This window comes from Eptatretus burgeri, chromosome 13 (assembly GCF_056783735.1).
Source record: "Eptatretus burgeri isolate ZD-2024b chromosome 13, Ebu_testis_v1, whole genome shotgun sequence".
Taxonomy (NCBI): domain Eukaryota; kingdom Metazoa; phylum Chordata; class Myxini; order Myxiniformes; family Myxinidae; genus Eptatretus; species Eptatretus burgeri.
The window spans coordinates 10,693,608-10,711,894 of record NC_140973.1 but is presented as its reverse complement, the minus strand read 5'-3'; the positions used below and the strand labels follow the sequence as shown (position 1 = coordinate 10,711,894).

The 18,287-nt window shown below is 38.6% G+C and overlaps 1 protein-coding gene, 1 long non-coding RNA gene and 1 pseudogene across 5 annotated transcripts in view; 1 reads left to right on the top strand and 2 right to left on the bottom strand.

Annotated features, from left to right (window-relative positions):
* LOC147013831 (S-adenosylhomocysteine hydrolase-like protein 1) overlaps window positions 1-18,287 on the bottom strand; it is a 102,275-nt gene that overhangs the window by 56,239 nt on the left and 27,749 nt on the right. The gene's annotated exons all lie outside the window — the stretch shown is intronic.
* Window positions 3,692-3,832, bottom strand: LOC147013833 (signal recognition particle RNA; annotated as a pseudogene).
* Window positions 4,357-18,287, top strand: part of LOC147013832 (uncharacterized) — a 37,021-nt gene continuing 23,090 nt past the window's right edge. The window contains exon 1 of the long non-coding RNA XR_015050520.1: window positions 4,357-4,906. This is a non-coding gene — a long non-coding RNA (uncharacterized LOC147013832). The remainder of the gene's footprint in view (window positions 4,907-18,287) is intronic.

The following is an 18,287-nucleotide window of genomic DNA, read 5'->3' as shown; positions in this document are numbered from 1 at the left end:
GAAATGCTTGGGGACAGATATTAAAAAAAATGGCTACCAGTCGGTCATCTTGGATCTGATCCCGAAAAAAATGATGTGCATATTTAAGCCATCATTCATTATCTGAGAGCCAAGTATGAACAACATCGGTAAATGCATGTCTGAAAAATGGTTGAGGACGTGTTTGACACCAGGGGTTTTTTTAGCAACTAAAATCGCCGCTAGTTAGCCATCTTGAATCTGATGTCGTTAAAAAAAATGACATGCGTATGTATCCCATCGTGTGTTGTCTTTGCAGCAAGTACAAATAAAATCGGTCCAAACATGTCCAAGATATGGTTGTGGACGCATACACGCAGGGACACAAAAATCGAGACAAAATCCATAAGCCGACCGTTTTGGACTGTCCAACGGGGACTAAAAAGTGTTTTCCAATTTTACCCAATGTGACTAAGTCCCCAGGCTCTGGTGCATGAACCGATGGTCAAATCAAAAAAAATCGTTACATATTCATGCGTCCCACAATGGTGGTTGCAAATACAGTATATAGTTTTCTGCCCTATCTCTCAATAGTGAAGAACAATTTTAAAATTATAGTGTCTGGATCCGGATGATCTTGACCAAAATGGAATCAATTCGTCCTTGTCACACACCCAACCTGTCCACCAAAATTTGTGATATATATCGCTTTGGCCCTATCTCTCAATGGTGAAGAACAATATGAAAAATTTGAGTATCTGGATCTTCATCAAAATTGAATTAATTTGTCCTTGTAACACAACCCAGCCTGTCCACCAAGTGTCGTCTGAATATGTCCAGAACTTTTTGAGATATCCTGCTCACAAACAGACAAAGAGGCGAAAACATAACCTCCGTCCACCTTTGGTGGTGGAGGTAATGAACAGTAATGTCTGAAATAGTTGAACACCAAAATAACTTTCTTAACAAGGAAGCAATTGATAGATTTTCAAACTACCTGGATCATTAACTTGGCTCCATTATTTGACTTAACGCATTCATACTATAATGAACTGTTATTCAAATTTACCAGACGTAATGGTTGGAGCATCCACTCTCAATACGGGAGGTCAGTTGTTCGAGCCCTGATCGGGTCATAACAAAGATTTAAAATCGTACGTGCCGCTTCTTTGCTTGATGCTCGGCATTTAAAAGGATAGAGCGTGGACAATCAACCCTAGAATGGCAATACTGGTGCAGACTTGATGGGCCTGATAGCCTCCTACATTGAAGTTCCATGTCAAGGAACTCACATAAGTTAAATACATTATTTTTGTAAACCCTAATTTTTACATATTTCCCATATGCTCCCTTGTGTGTGCAGTCTAGTAACTACTGAAAATGCTTTAAAATGCATTGGATTTGTATGTTTCATCAACATAAAAGATATGAAACAGTACACGCAGTGCATTTTTCTCTTCTTTGTTTGTATGCAGCTGTGCTGTTGATTACGGCAGGAATTTGGAATTTGTTCATGGTGCCGGTAAGAGCTTGCCTACTCATCATGAAGGACACCGTGGGATCTTTAATATCCACCAAAGAATGCTGGCAGACAGGATGCCCGTTTAACATCCATCGAAGCGACGGCACACACATTGATGAATCACCCTGCCTGTGAAACACCGGGATGACAGTTTATTGCTAGGTCTGGATTCGAACTCAGGCAAGACAGCTCAGAGGCGAAAATGTGTACATTCAGGCCATTCTGTCAGCAAGATGATTTTCCACTAAAATAAAATAACACACACACACACACACACACACACACACACACACACACACACACACACACACACACACACACACACACACACACTAATCCAAGACTGCCAAGTTTTTTATTTGCTTTCTTATCTATACTAATAAATTTCAATGTGTGTGTGTGTCCTTCATAACTCAAAAACAATGAAACCGAGCAGCCTGAAGCTTTGCATGCATACTAAGGGAGCTCTAAGGAAATGCAAGAGTGAAAATTGGGTGTTTGGGTTAATTAAAACACCCCTTTTAAAAATAATTAACAGCCTTATTTAATTACATCATTTATCAGGCACATCCTCGGTCACCCCTCTCTATGGGGTCTTAAGCATATCCTAGGTCACCTCGCTGGGGTTTGAAGCTGCCATGTTTTTGGCCGGCTCAACCATGCCTTGACTTGGAATAGGCCGCAACAATTTCTTAACGATGGAGTTATTTTTTCACTTTCCTCATTCATATTATTGAATGCCTAATCATCCACAGCTACAAATTGCTGGATACATTGCAATGCTTACAAACGCCCGGAGAAACCAGCGTTCATGGCTTTATTTCATTTTTGCACATGCGATAACCTCGAGAATCTCTTAGACGAAGCTGAACTAGAAAATTTAAGCTCTAGAATCTAACTTATAAGCATTTCCAACTCCTAAAAAAGTGTTCATTTGTCAAAATTGGACATATGTGACATTTCTGGCGTCTCCAGGATGTGTATGTTTAATATGACGATTTGGTGATTACTAATCACATGCCAACTGAGTCGTTTCTTATCAACCGTTTTGTTGAGGTGCTTAAGCCACTTGGCAAGTGCTCTACAATATTCGCACTGTCACAGAATACTACATCGATCGACTTGAATAAAGTTCAGGGGCCACTCGCATGCATTGGCCACGTGTTGTTCTGTGGTGCAACAGGCGGTGGCTGGCTCACAGAAAATGTGAAAATTTATTTTCCACGACGTTTCCCTTTTTGTGTGTTCTTCCATTATACAACCCATCACTTCAGCATAGATAAATACAAATAAAAATCAAACGTTTCATTTTAAAAGTTTCTTCAACTGTTTTGTGGATTGCTTGGTGAAACCACTTGGCAGTTGGCACACATTCTTCAGGTTTCAATCAATGGTGATACTGCAGTTCAATACCGGAGGTAGGAAGGCAAAATAAATTACATGATCACAATGAGTAAAAAATGTTTTCAGTTGTTATAAAGTAATGAATCGCCACATCATGGCAGGAAAGCCGAGAGGTATGCATGCTCACTCTGTGTAGCCTGGGTTTGAATCCTGACCCAGCTATTAACTGTCATCCCAGTGTTTCACAGGCTGGGTGATTCCATATAAAAATTAGATGGTTTCGCTTTGTGAGTTTCAAAGCAAAATCTATTTGACTCGCGAGATACCCGACCGTGCTATGCATGGCTGAACAGCTGCTGGATAGCCGGTTCGTGAAGGACTTTGGCAAAAAATGAGAAAACTACAAATGCCGAAACTGCGCATTTCACGGGTGGAAGCCCTCACATGATTTCCTCAATCTGCATTAAATTTTCATTCCAAACAGCACCATTCCAATCACATATCCGTGTGTGTGTGTGTGTGTGTGTGTGTGTGTGTGTGTGTGTGTGTGTGTGTGTGTGTGTGTGTGTGTGTGTGTGTGTGTGTATATATATATATATATATATATATATATATATATATATATATATATATATATAAATATATATATATAAATATATATATATAAATATATATATATATATATATATATATATATATATATATATATATATATATATATATATATGTTGTTGTTCGTCTTTCGGCTGCTCCCGTTAGGGGTCGCCATAGCGGATCATCCGTTATGATCCACATACTGATTTGGCATAGGTTCTACGCCGGAGGCCCTTCCTGATGCAACCCTGGTTGCCTCTTACGACACATGGATAAGGATTGGGTTTCACCATGATTCCGGGCTGCGCTACACCCTCTTATAGGGCAGCCCAGCACAGAGCTCCCGTCCTCAAGCGATCTTCCAACCCAAGCCTCCGAGTAGCCGGATTACAGGCGCACGCCACTACGCCCGGTATTATATATATATATATATATATATATATATATATATATATATATATATATATATATATATATATATATATATATATATATATATATATATATATATATATATATATATATATCACTGCATATGTCCCAAGCTGAAAAACAGCCATTCTTGGTAAAATTTCCTTAGATTCACCAGTCGAAAAGAAAATCAAAAAGCCACAGACATTTCCAGTGTTGCATGGCCCAACTAAAAGGAAATCTAAAGCCTTGCCACGTCCAGTGCTGAAGAAATAGATTTAGCAGATGCCATTGCCCGGCTAAAGGAAACCCAAAGACATGTCATCAATCTCTTACTACTCGACAGAATTAACAGCTGGCCTTTGCATTCCCTTTCCAAACATCCTTTGAGTCCTGTATCAAGGGAAACCTTGTTATTAATCAGTACTGTTTGACAGAATTAACAGCTGGCCTTCGCCAGTTCAAGGAACAGAACAAAGACAGAATGTCATAGCTCTTAAAATAAAAAGTAATCTTTCTCTTGCGCTTGCCCTACTTCTCGTGGGATAATGGGAAGAACAGGCCTTGCTGTCGATCAATGAGAAATCGTTTCAGAGCCAAGAGGGAGGAAATAGCTCCAGGTTCTGGTCTCCTAAATATAAATTGATGATGGGAACGGAAGAGAATAGCTTTGAGCTTTAGTCTCCAAGTAAAGTTGATGATGGAAGCAGAAGAGAATACTCCTGGGTTTAGTCTCCCAGTAAAGCTGATGATGGGAACAGGGTGAATCGTGCTAACAGGTGGTCACACAAGGGGCAGGGTAAATTGAATAGAAGACGAAGCTAAACGTTGGGCTTGCCAGAGTTGGATTGGACTGACTACTGTGTGTATTCTTTGTCTCTGTCTGTCTCTGTCTCTCTGTCTCTGTCTGGTGTGGGCAATAATCTCTTCTCTACCAAGATCGGTGTGGACAGAACTTGATAACCGCACTTGATCTCCACAAATGGCGACGAGGATGGGATGAGCCGGATCAAGGGAAGAGGGAGTGAGCTGCCCTGGGGAGACAAAGGAGGAGAGAGCCGGCTGGCTTAAGATAAGGTAAGAACTGCCTCCTTTCTCACACTAGGGCATACAGGTTCGCTACTCTTTGTGATCCGTCCTTATCTTAAAAGAACAAGGAGAGAAGGAGTTTTTGTGCACATCAAAAGGGGGAATCCCGTGAAGGTTAGGATCCATTGGAAGGTTGAGGGAAACCCAGGAACACTCCGTTGGGAAATTGTGGGGGTAACCCAAGAATACTCAAGGGCCAGGTCCAAATGTGAGATTGAGGGAAAGGAAGGGTGTGAAAACCCCTGACCCAACCCAAGACCTTCCGTTGGGAGATTGAGGGAGTGGGAGGTGTGCCAGGAAAAGTGTGAGGGTCTGTTCGAAGGTGTGAAAAGCACCCGACCCAGCCCAAGAACACCCCAGGTGGAAAACGCTGACCCGACCCAAGAATACACAAGGAAGGACCAAGGGAAAATAGGGAATAAGTTTGTAAAACTAAAGTTGGATAAAAAATGCTCCACCCCCGAATACAGCGGCAGGATTGATGTATGAAAAATATGCATTTAAGTCCTGTACTCAATTGGCATTATGGTATAAGTGGATGAAGCGGGACCCACACCCATTCCCGAGATGGGGCTCCTTAAGATCAGAAATTATAGATAACTTGTCATCTCGACTGGAACAACGGACAAGTGATAAGTCAAAGCCCAAGCCAGATCTTGAAGCTTGTAAGATGTAGAAAGAAGAAGCCCTACAAGTAAATGAAGTGGCTAGAAATTTGGTAAAACAGAAAGTAACTAGAGGGGGAGCACTCGGAAGAGTGCAAAACCTCCGCCGCCAATACTGCTGGGTCACTTAAGTGAACCTGATATCCTATTCATTGTAGGTCAAAACTGATTAGACACGACTGAACCACGATTGAATAAACTAAACTAGATCGACGCGCATGTAGAAATGCCCAAAAAAAAAAAATCGAAATTTTTTTGAAAAAAAAGGTGCAAAATTAGTTTGTTTTTTCTCTAACAATTTTTTGCGGGTTGGAAATCACTTAAAACATGTAGAAATGCAAAAAAATTCAAATATTTTTCAAATAAATTCGAAATTTTTTTGAAAAAAGTTGCAACATTTTCTGTTTTTTTTTCTCTTATAAATTTATTTATTTTTGGTTGGAAATCACTTAAAACATGTAGAAATGCAAAAACAAAAATTCAAATATTTTTTCAAAATGGCCACCATTGCGGCCATATTGGACTTTGGACCAAGTCCAAAATCTAATGGCATGATCCTTGGACCATACCTAATCCCTCCACCAAGTTTTGTCGAAATCCGACCAGGAGTTTTTCCGTATTACTGTTCACAAACAAACAAACAAACAGACAGGGGTGAAAACAGTAACCTCCGTCCATCTTCGATGGTGGAGGTTAATGAAAATAGAAGCACAAGTTAAAGGAATTACTCCTGCCTCTGCAACTGCCTCTGAAATTGTAGTGCAGAAGCGGGAAGATCAGGGAAGCAATGCAGGTGATCCATCTGCATATGTGAATAGCACACCAAGTTTGTATCCGGACCTGGGCGCCATGGGGCTGCTGGCCACAGCCTCTGCCTTCCCAGTCCAAGAAATAGTTCCGGCAGTGCCAGGAGTACTGCCAGCTCAATCAGTGTACCATCCGTTTAAAGAAAGCGAATTGAGATCGATGAAGGAGAGAGTGTTAGACCTAAGAGGAAACGCAGGAGCAACTAGAGGGGGAGCACTCGGGAGAGTGCAAAACCTCCGCCGCCAATACTGCTAGGTCACTCAAGTGAACCTGATATCCTATTCATTCAATTTGACGTCAACAGTGTTCACAGAGTTATAGTTTGCAACTTTCCCTTTTACTTTTAACTTTTACATACTCAATTCATTCGTCATAACTAGATTCCTTGAGACAGAAATTGATTTTACATGGGTATATCCACCTGAAGTTCGAAAATCAGCCGCAATTATAATTTTGGCATGTGTTTTTGTTGGAAATCACTTATCACATGCAGAAATGCAAAAAAAAAAATCGAAATTTTGTATAAAAAAATTTGCAATTTTTTTTTTTTTTTGGGGGGGGGGGGGGGGTTGGAAATCACTTAAAACATGTAGAAATGCAAAAAAAAAGAAATCGAAATTTTGTTGAAAAAAAAGTTGCAAAATTTTTTTTTCTCGAACAATTTTTTTTGGGGGGGGCGGGGGGGAGTTGGAAATCACTTAAAACATGTAGAAATGCAAAAAAAAAAAATTAAAATATTTTTTCAAATTGGCCGCCATAGCAGCCATATTGGATTTTGGACCAAGTCCAAAATCTAATGGCATGATCCTTGGACCAGACCTAACCCCCCCACCAAGTTTCGTCGAAATCAGTCGAGGAGTTTTTCCGTAATACTGTTCACAAACAAACAAACAAACAAACAGAAAGGGGTGAAAACAGTAACCTCCAATCTTTGATGGCGGAAGTTAACAAAGGAGTTAATAATGCAGTGGGTTGCACATCGCTGCACGCATGAAGATATTGGGATATTACGCCATGCAGTATTGTCCTCATCAGTGTGGAGAAAGGCTAAGCCCGATGCTCTGTGGCCCGAGGACGAGCCAGCGGCATGGACCGACAGACAAACGGCAAGATACGCGACAGTGCCTGAAAAATGCAATCGAGAGAGCGATGCGACCGGAGGCGCTAGATTGGGACAAAGTTTACGAAACAAAGCAACGTCCAGGGGAAGAGGCGGCCAAATTCATGCATACATTAGTGCAGGCATTCATACTGTACTCGTGTTGCAAGGAGCGATGCTGAAATTAACACCAACAGAGGAGCCGACCTACACTCTGGATGTCTCAGGTAAGAAACTTTCCTTTTTAGTTGACACGGGAGCCACTCACTCTACTATTGCAGTGAAGTAGCTACCAGGGGTTGAAAAATCCAATGCTAATGTAAAAGCCGTAACATCCCTTCCAGCCGGGAGACTACGTACTGATAAAACACTTCACGAGGAAAACAGCCTTGGAACCTCGGTGGAAAGGACCATTTCAGGTACTACTGACCACTCCGACTGTGGTAAAGTGCGAAGGTAAGACAGCCTGGATACACGCCACACACTGTAAGCTTGCAATACCAGCAGAGAAGGGGCAACATGAACAACACCTATTTTACCATGACCGCGATTCTTTGTGCACTTGTTTGCACGTGGGTAATTCACAATATCAACTGCAAGCGTGACAGTGAAGGAAACACTGATGATGGGAAAACTACGATTATGGAAAAAGGGCGTCGGAAATTAGATCAGGTGGACTCAAAGGGTGGTAAAAGAAAGAGACGAGAAATAACTCTGAATAAAGAATTGACTGATCATCCACTGAACACCTTCCTGGCACTATCTTTACAGTATGCTAGGGCGATGAACAAAAATAAATGTTGGGTATGTTCACACCTCCCACACTCTTCAAAACATGGATTACCCTTGTTTGCCATCCCACTCCAGGGGGAGGACATGTGTGGGTACCTAGTCCATAGACAGAACAGACCAGTTTTAACTAAAGTATAGAAGACGCCAGCATTAGTGCAAGGAAGAATAGCGGAAATAAGGAATAATTGGGAAAAAGGGGGCTATAATTGTACGGACTATGAGCATTGGTGTTACCCAAAGTACAGAACTCTTAAGCAGAAAGTCGTAATGCAGGAGGGCTCTACAAGAACAACAAAGTGGACAGACTATGACACATTGAGAAAAGGGGGGGGGGATTAGAAAAGTACCCTCCACATTTTCAACTCATGCACAAACAAATTGGACTAATTTGCCTAGTTAGAAGACAGGGTACGGGACCCCACTTAGGAGAGTTAACATGCCGACATTATGCTAGACATGGTAATGAGACGGTTACCGTTAAAGGACGAATTAACGGGACAACCAGACCTGTAAAAATACAAGCAAATAACCTCGTCGAACTTCAGACACCCCTGAATAGTACGTATTTTGTGTGCGGATACAAGGCATACTCATGGCTACCGGTGGGATGGACAGGATCGTACTATTTGGGATATGTATTACCCAGGATTCGGATCACGTTCCAATCACCATTTATGCCACAGGCCAGACCGAAAAGAACCATTTCAGAAGTTGAGAGGTTTTTCATGATTGCATTCCCTTTTTATGGAGCTGGCAAAAGTGCAAGGGAAGTTATCAATTTGGCAGCATCATTGGAGAAACTTGCTAACACCACTAGCGAAGGATTTCACAAAACAAGTGCCGAGCTGGTAGCTATACGGACGACCGTTATGCAAAACCGCATCGCCCTGGATATGCTGCTAGCGGAAAAGGGAGAGACTTGTGCAGTCATAGGGGTAGAATGCTGCACATACATCCCAGATAATTCAGAAGAAATTGATAATTTGGCTAACAAAATTAAAGCCGAAGGTGCAAAATATCATGATTTTAACAAGGGATGGTCAATGGGATCTTGGTTGAAGGGAATATTTGGCAGTTGGGAAGCCTGGATAATCCATTGGTTGTTCATAGGGCTCATGATCTTCATAGCTATGATCGTTGTCATCGCTTGTATTACAAATCTAATCAGGGAGTGCGTGAGACAATGTTCCTCCACAGCAAAGAAGACAACAACGGAGATGGTTCTGGGGAAGCCCACTGTGATTGCTGTGGTCGAGCCGCTGCTAACACATCTGCCGCCTCTCCCCCTCCCGATAATTCACTCCACCATTTTTCCCCAACCCATAGTACCTGAAATATACTGTGAACTTGATGGGACTGTTGACCCACTGCTCAAACTCACATTGGATGAGTGTCTTGAATTGCTTGCGCCAATGGAGGGGATGGGAAGAAATACTATGTAAACATTGCCTTGTTGGCGAATATTGAGATTTGTACTTTCTTTTTTTTTACTCTGGCTTGCAGTTAGTAAAAAAATATTATTCTTTCTTGTTGTTCATAAAGAACACTGTAGTTAGCCAAAATACAAATACCATTCGAGACATAGAAGTGCGAGCAACCTTGTGTGAGTAGCTTTAGAAAGTAACTTTACTTCCTCATAATCTATGCTTAATCCATAATTGCTGAAATGCTATCCATTTTTCTTCAGAGGGGTGTGGGTGTTGGTGGGCCGGCTGGGCGGTGGGTAGGGGTCTCTTTTCAGGCTAGGAGGTGCAGGGGGAGCCTCCGACCGTCATGGGACACTTGGAGTTGACCATAAGAGTGGGCCACCTGGAAGGAGACTGCTGTCTGCTGTCCTGCCGATCCATGGATGCTCCATCTCTCAAAATTATTGTGCAGCTGTTTGTTTCTTTGACACAATGTTCCAAAGTAACAAGAGGAGGGATTGTGGAGATCACTGCATATGTCCCAAGCTGAAAAACAGCCATTCTTGGTAAAATTTCCTGAGATTCGCCAGACGAAAAGAAAATCAAAAAGCAACAGACATTTCCAGTGTTGCATGGCCCAACTAAAAGGAAATCTAAAGCCTTGCCACGTCCAGTGCTGCAGAAATAGATTCAGCAGATGCCATTGCCCGGCTGAAGGAAACCCAATGGAATGTCATAAATCTCTTACTGCTCGACAGAATTAACAGCTGGCCTTTGCATTACCTTGCCAAACATCCTTTGAGTCCTGTACCAAGGGAAACCTTGGTATTAATCAGTACTGCTTGACAGAATGAACAGCTGGCCTTTGCCGGTTCAAGGAACAGAACAAAGACGGAATGTCATAGCTCTTAAAATAAAAAGTAATCTTTCTCTTGAGCTTGTCCTACTTCGAGTGGGATAATGGGAAGAACAGGCCTTGCTGTCGATTAATGAGAAATAGTTTCAGAGCCAAGAGGGAGGAAATAGCTCCAGGCTCTGGTCTCCTAAATAGAAATTGATGATGGGAACGGAAGAGAATAGCTTTGAGCTTTAGTCTCCCAGTAAAGCTGATGATGGGAACAGGGTGAATCATGCTAACAGGTGGTCACACAAGGGGCAGGGTAAATTGAATACAAGATGAAGCTAAACGCTGGGCTTGCCAGAGTTGGATTGGACTGACTACTGTGCGTAATCTTTGCCTCTCTCTCTCCTTTTATGCATCCTTTATGTTTGGTAATAAAATGTGTATATATATATATATATATATATATATATATATATATATATATATATATATATATATATATATATATATATATATAGTGAATATACTGATTCTGGCTCACTTTTCCCAATGTAAATGAATGGGGGATTTTCAGCGATTCATTTTTTTCCCCCTAAAAAGTAAACCCCCTTTTTATCCCAAGGTATATTTATTTGTCTCCCCTTTTAACCTTGGGACACTTTTTTTTCAAATAACCAATGCAATAAGATAAAGATTTGTTCAAGTAGTAAAGTAGTAATGTGATTGTTAAAGGTGATTCTAAAGAAATATCTGAAACATGTAAGCCTTGGGACACTCTTTTTCAAATAACCAATGCATATTGTTTAGCTCACTCATTGAACCTATAAAGATTTGTTCATTCTCAAATTCCTTCAATCGTTTAATTTTCTTTGCACAATAATCCCCATCTAAAATATTTAAAAACAAAACATTTGAATCTATATATTTTTTAAGATACCCCTTTTGTGCCATTACGAAATGATAAACTTCTCTTAATGCTCTTGTTTGACCACCTCCTGAGCCACAGGTTATTTTTTGTTAAGCCATGCCCACTTTTCATAAGCCACGCCCACTTTTTCCTAAGCCCCACCCACCTTTTAATGGGATTTTATAATCCCCGCCCACTTTTCCCCAAGCCCGCCCACTTTTCATGAGGTATTCCCATAAGCCCCGCCCACTTTTTCTAAGCCCCACCTACTCTTACATCATTTCTAGTTCATCTCTGACTCACAAAGAAATCACCAGAAAATTCTAGAATGTTATGCTTTTGAAAAATTTGCCTGGGCTTGCCCAGGGAATTTCCAAAGGAAACCACACCCACCAGTCTTTCCCTATAAAAGCCTCAAGCCCAGGCTCCATTTTAAAGATTTTTTTGCTGGCAATGGTGTGCTGTGTGCTTGCCTGGAGATCGACTACTTGTATGGAACTAAACCTTCAAGTTGATGAACTGGATTCAAACCTCATCCATTGAGGTAAGATTTTATTTTCCTATTTTCAAAGTTTGAATGAAGCATACTCATTTAATAATTAAATCACTTAGTTTATACATTATTATTTTCTCTCACAGGAAATTGTATCTGAAATACGAAATGAAAATACTGCTTTTGCTACAACTTGGGGCGAAATTGTTGGCTTGGTTGAAGACCTTATTAGCGACCAAGACCCACAGAACGAGTTCGTCCTTGATGATCCAACCAAAGAGTTATACCTTGGAGACCAGCAAAATCCTGAAAAAGAGATTTGCAACAATAGTACTCATTGTGAGTTATCAAGACAATATACCCCCTGAACAAGTTATACCTTGATGAGCCAGAATACAAGTTTTACCTTGGAGACTCACAAATTTCAGACATTTCGAAAAATGGAGTTTTCCTTGATGATCCACAGTTATACTATGTGAGATCTATCACTGAAACCCATCAAAATTGGAAAAATGGAGATTTCCTTGATTATCCACAGGTATACTATGTGAGATCTATCACTGAAACCCATAAAAATTGGAAAAATGGAGATTTCCTTGATGATCCACAGTTATACTATGTGAGATCTATCACTGAAACCCATAAAAATTGGAAAATGGAGATTTCCTTGATGATCCACAGTTATACAATGTGAGATCTATCACCGAAACCCACAACATTTCTGGAAATTGTGATTCTACCTTGGAGTTTTGGATAGATGGTTATATTTTTGGAGACTTGAAATGTGGGTTCTGGCTTGATAACTCACAATGTGATACGTACCTTGGAAACTCAACAGGAATGTGGTTATACCTTGGAGACTTGGAAAGTTGGGTTTATTTTGGAGACTTGAAATGCTACTACTCTTTGGGATCTAAACCTATCAAGAAAGTTCTTACTCCCCTTTCTTCGTCATCAAACCTGAAAGCCTTAAAAGACAGAATTGGAAGAAGAGAAAAAAATATATATATATATATATATATATATATATATATATATATATATATATATATATATATATATATATATATATATATATATATATATATATATATATATATATATTGTTCGTTCTGGGAAGAAAGTGCAGGATTACTCCCCCTTTCTACGTCATCAAACCTGAAAGCCTTAAAAGACAGAATTGGAAGAAGAGAAAAAAAACATAAAAATATATATTGTTAGTTCTGGGAAGAAAATGCAGGCTTACTCCCCCTTTCTACATCATCAAACCTGAAAGCCTTAAAAGACAGAATTGGAAGAATAGAAAAAAAAAACGAAAAAATAGAAAAGGTGGAAATCTCATTTTGAAAAAGACATTGTGTTGGGCGAGGGTTGGGGGTTGGGGTTGAGATTTTGAATGTGAGGGTTGGGGTTAAGATTTTGAATGTGAGGGTTGGGACACACACACACACACACACACACACACACACACACACACACACACACACACACACACACACACACACACACACACCAACAAACCAAAGTTAAGCCTTGACTATTCAGTTGAGGATTCTGTGTTTGGGGTTCACAGATCTAAGAACGTCCCCCTTGACACACATTATATACTGTTATACACCTCGGACTTGGCCCTCGAGTGTCCAGAACGGTGTATAGTAGGAGGGAGTGAAGCGCCAACCCATTGCTCCCATTGCACACACACACACACACACACACACACACACACACACACACACACACACACACACACACACACACACACACACACACACACACCAACAAACAAAAGTTAAGCCTTGACTATTCAGTTGAGGATTCTGTGTTTGGGGTTCACAGATCTAAGAACGTCCCCCTTGACACACATTATATACTGTTATACAGCTTGGACTTGGCCCTCGAGTGTCCACAACAGTGTATAGTAGGAGGGAGAGAAGCACCAACCCATTGCTCCCATGGGTATTATCTGCTTAGTTTTGTCTTTTGTAATTCCTGTGAATAAAATGAACCTAGAATCTCTTCCCCTTCTAAATCATATATCTAATAAGTCCAAGCAACCATATCTATCACATAAACAATTTTAAAAAGTTCGTTCGTCCATCGTTTACGATAACCTTTTTCAAAATGAGATTTCCACCTATATATTCTTACGATATCACCAACTTTGAAGTTAGGTTTTCTGATATTAATCTCTTTTTCATATTTTAATTTTGTAAATGTTTCTGATCGTTTCATATTTGTTGACGTGTGAATCGTGTCATTATACTTTTCCACAATATCCTGAATAAAAGATGACCATTGTTGTGAACCGAGTTCCGTGAATTTTTTTATATAGTCTCTCTTTTAAGGTACGCTTAAAACGTTCAACAACAACGGCCTTCCCTTCATTAAAGGTACTGTATAATGTAATACTGTTATTTTTTTAGCAAATTCATAAATGTCTTGTTATAAAACTCTACCCTCATCAGTCCACAATTTTTTAGGTTTTCTATTACTTCTATTAAATATCTGTTGAAAGGCTAACATAAGAGTATTACCTGTTTTGTTTTTTAATGGGACAACCCATGCGTATCTTCTCAAATCAATAACGGTTAAAGCATACTTGTACCCCTTATCATTATTGAGTTCAATCAAATCAGCGGACCAGATATAATCAACTTCCTTGGAATAAACCTTCCTTCTACGAAACTTTGTGAATATTGGTTTATGTAATTCATCAGCTAATTGCTCTTCAGTCTTAATGACATCATTAGAGCCTATAAGTTTTTTTAATTTCCAAGTCCAAGTTTCAATTTAGCACTGATCATCTTCTTCACGATGAACCGATCAACTTTTTCTCTCAAGGTTGGATTTTGTATCAGAGACAAATTATACAACATTTCTCTATTGACTTCATGCTTTTCTTCCAAAGTTGTGGTATTCCCATAATCAATATCGTGTCTCATGCACACTTCATCAACTCTATTGATGGGTTTACTCCATGATTTACGATTGTCTGTCTCATCTAATCTTTTATCCAAGTTTGTGCCTGGACCACAGAAAGAATACCCTGGTAGATGTAATTCCCCTGGTATTCCAGTAGTTGTAAATTTACTTCCTGATAAAAACTTTTATATATCTCCTCCGAGTTTGTGTTTGGAGATAAATTGATTTTTTTTTGAACCACACACCGAACATATACCTTTTTGTATAACCCTGTTATTTTTACTTTTAAGATATGAAATATTTTTAGTATTAGTTTTCTTTTTACATTTGAGACAATAACTGATTTATTTATGAGAAAAATTCCTGCAGAGTGCAAAAACCTTTTTAGTTTCCAACATGCACATTTGAATCTTAATTTTTAAAACATAAAGAATCCTTAGAAATGCCTTAACTCTCTCCTCCATTTATTTAAGAAAAAAATGAAAAACTTGAATTAAAATGAATATCTTGTCGATCTCAATAGTCTTGTCGAAAATATTGCAAATAGACTTGTCAATTCTTTGTTTTCCTCCTCGGTGGGTTGAGTTATTTTCTGTAATACCCACAATCTTTTTTTTAATCTCACTGGTTTCCATATTTTGATATTTATTCATTCTCTCTCTTTCCTCCCTCTCCTCCCTCTCTCTTCTCTCTTTCCTCCCTCTCTCTTCTCTCTCTTCTCCCTCTCCTCTTTCTTCTCTCTTTCCTCCTCTCTCTTCTCCTTTTCCTCCTCTTCCCTCTCTTCTTCAACTCCTTCCTCATCCCTTACTATCCTTGAATCACTTACACCCCATAGAATATCATACATATATTCATCAGGATTTCTTGTTATTCCTGCATCCAAAATAATTTTTTTTACAACAGGAAACCAATAAAATTTCTTTTGAATTTCTAAAAGAGCCTTACCTTTTCTTAACTATATAATTTTTTCATTATTTAACATTCTAATTAAATCTAAAGTTGTCGGTTTATCAACATCAGCATAATGCCAATCTTTTATTGAAAATACCTCAATCTTATGTTGTCGAACATATTTCTTAAAATACTGAATACCCTTTTCTTGAAGGTATGCTTGGACACAGAAATGATAATTTTCTTGAAGCCTTCTTGCTGTCATTTATGTATTAGAAATATATGTTAGAATAATATTATGGCACAAAACACCTCCCCATCTTCCCATAGTTAAATCATTTTGTATTTCCTTACTTATTATATATAATCCTGTTTTTTCTGTTTTCATGATATAAACTAGGGCAAAACCATTATTATATTTACCCTTATTAAATTTTTTTATTTGTTGTTTACTAATCGTGGCTCCACAAAACTCATTCTCTATAGCAAGTGGATAATATGCTTCCTTACGAGACTGATTTAATTGTTCCAGGTCTTCAAGGTCAATTTTAAATGACCAATTATACCCTAAATCATTCATATCATACCCCATTGTTCTATTCTCATACAAACGATACACCCTTCTTTATAAAAATTTATTTTAATTTGAACTGTGAATTCTGTATGACCTGGAGATAAAATCAACACTTCTGTATCTTTGGAATACACGGCCGTTTTATTTAAGGATATATATTGTGATAAATCGCTTAATCTCACCAAGTTATTCGCGTCAGTCGGGCTTGGATAATTTTTTAATGTATAAGCATTTTTCATATTAATATTTTTGGTTATATTATATTTATGTCGTTCAGCCTGTGCCTTTGTGTAATAATTTGATAAATCACTATCCAGTTTTTGGGATACACCAAAGATAGAACCATCTTGACCAACATGTCATTTATATTAGATTAAAAATAGTCATAATTTTTTTTATTTTTGTTGAGTTGAAATAACACATCGAGACATAATTGACCACAACACTTGGAATTTAATTCTTGGACTTGAAATGTTTGATAAACACCATTCTGTAAGAATTTTATGACTTCAACAGGTGGTGGAAGACCAAAACTATCAAAATAATATTTGTCTTGACTATTAAAAATACAAACCCAATGAGAACCGTTCCCATTATTATCTTCGAAGTTCATAATAATATTCTTTTTATGTTTAGGCACATTTGTTAATTCATCTCTCATACAAATAACCACATTCTGAATTTTTAATTTCTTACAATATTTGACAAGTTGTAAATTTGGAGTTGTATTCTTTCCAAATTCTTTAAACCACTCATCAATGCTCATTTATTTATTAGAAAGATATAATCCGTTACCTCTTAAAGTTAATTTTACACCTAAATGTGCGATAGAAGAAAGCATATCTGCAACTAACAATCTCGCTTTATCAGGCAGACCTTCAAGTTTTTCAGCAAAATCTACAATTACACCACTTCCACTAATTTGTTTCTCCAACTCTTTGTTATGCCTTTCCAATTCTTTTTGAGCCTGGAGTTGAGCCTTCCTTTTGTTGGCAGTTTTCACCGCTGTTGAAATACCACCCGTCAATGTTCCAACCGCACTTAAACCAGCAAATAAAGGAATTAGAAATGGGAGAAATCCTCCACTCGTCTCTCTTCTTGAATATTTTTTAACATTGGTTTTGTCATTTTAATTTTAAGTGAGCCAGTATCATTCAAGATTTTAACCTGTTCTCTTGGAAGCAAAACATCAATTCTTACTGCTCCTTTTCTCTGAATTGTATTAACGTTAATCGTACAAGGCTTTTGATTTTGAACACAAGATGATAGTTTATGAAGATTGATTTGATTAACATATACCCCAGTTGGTACTTTGCCACTCATTTATTTAACAAAAAATGATGTGACACTAATCATAACACCATTATCTGTATTAATCTGCAATTCTGTTTCTTCCAAAAGCAAACAATATGTATCAACTTCTTCACTCTCTCCTCTTTCAATGTATAGGGAAGTATCCACTCGATTCAACTTCATAGTTTCCTTTTGCACGCTCAGGTCAAACGCATAGATTGTATACAAACTTTTAAATGCTGTCATATCCAAAATAGGTTCTTTATTTCCATTACTTTCACACACCTTTTGGTAAGACTTGTATGCTTCAGCAAAATCATTTTTTTCCCAATTCATTTCCATTCTATCTCGTGGATAAAATGTTCCATCTAGAGAAACACGAAGTTGTTTCACCTTAGCATTTTCACTCAATGCATTATTCTTATCAGTCGCAGTATCACCATCTGGCTTTTTAAAAATGATCCACAGATATCGTGGCTTTCCTTCCAGAACACCCAAATTCCACGTGTAAGTGGTTTGGTTGACTTTAAAGTGTTGACATCTTCTTTTGAGGTATGATACACTTAGTGGTTTCTTTGAGTTAAGTCTTCTGTTCAACATCTCTTCTGTTTTAAGATTAGGAGTATATTCACTAATATACCAACTCATTTCATCAACTAGAACGGGCACTCGGTAG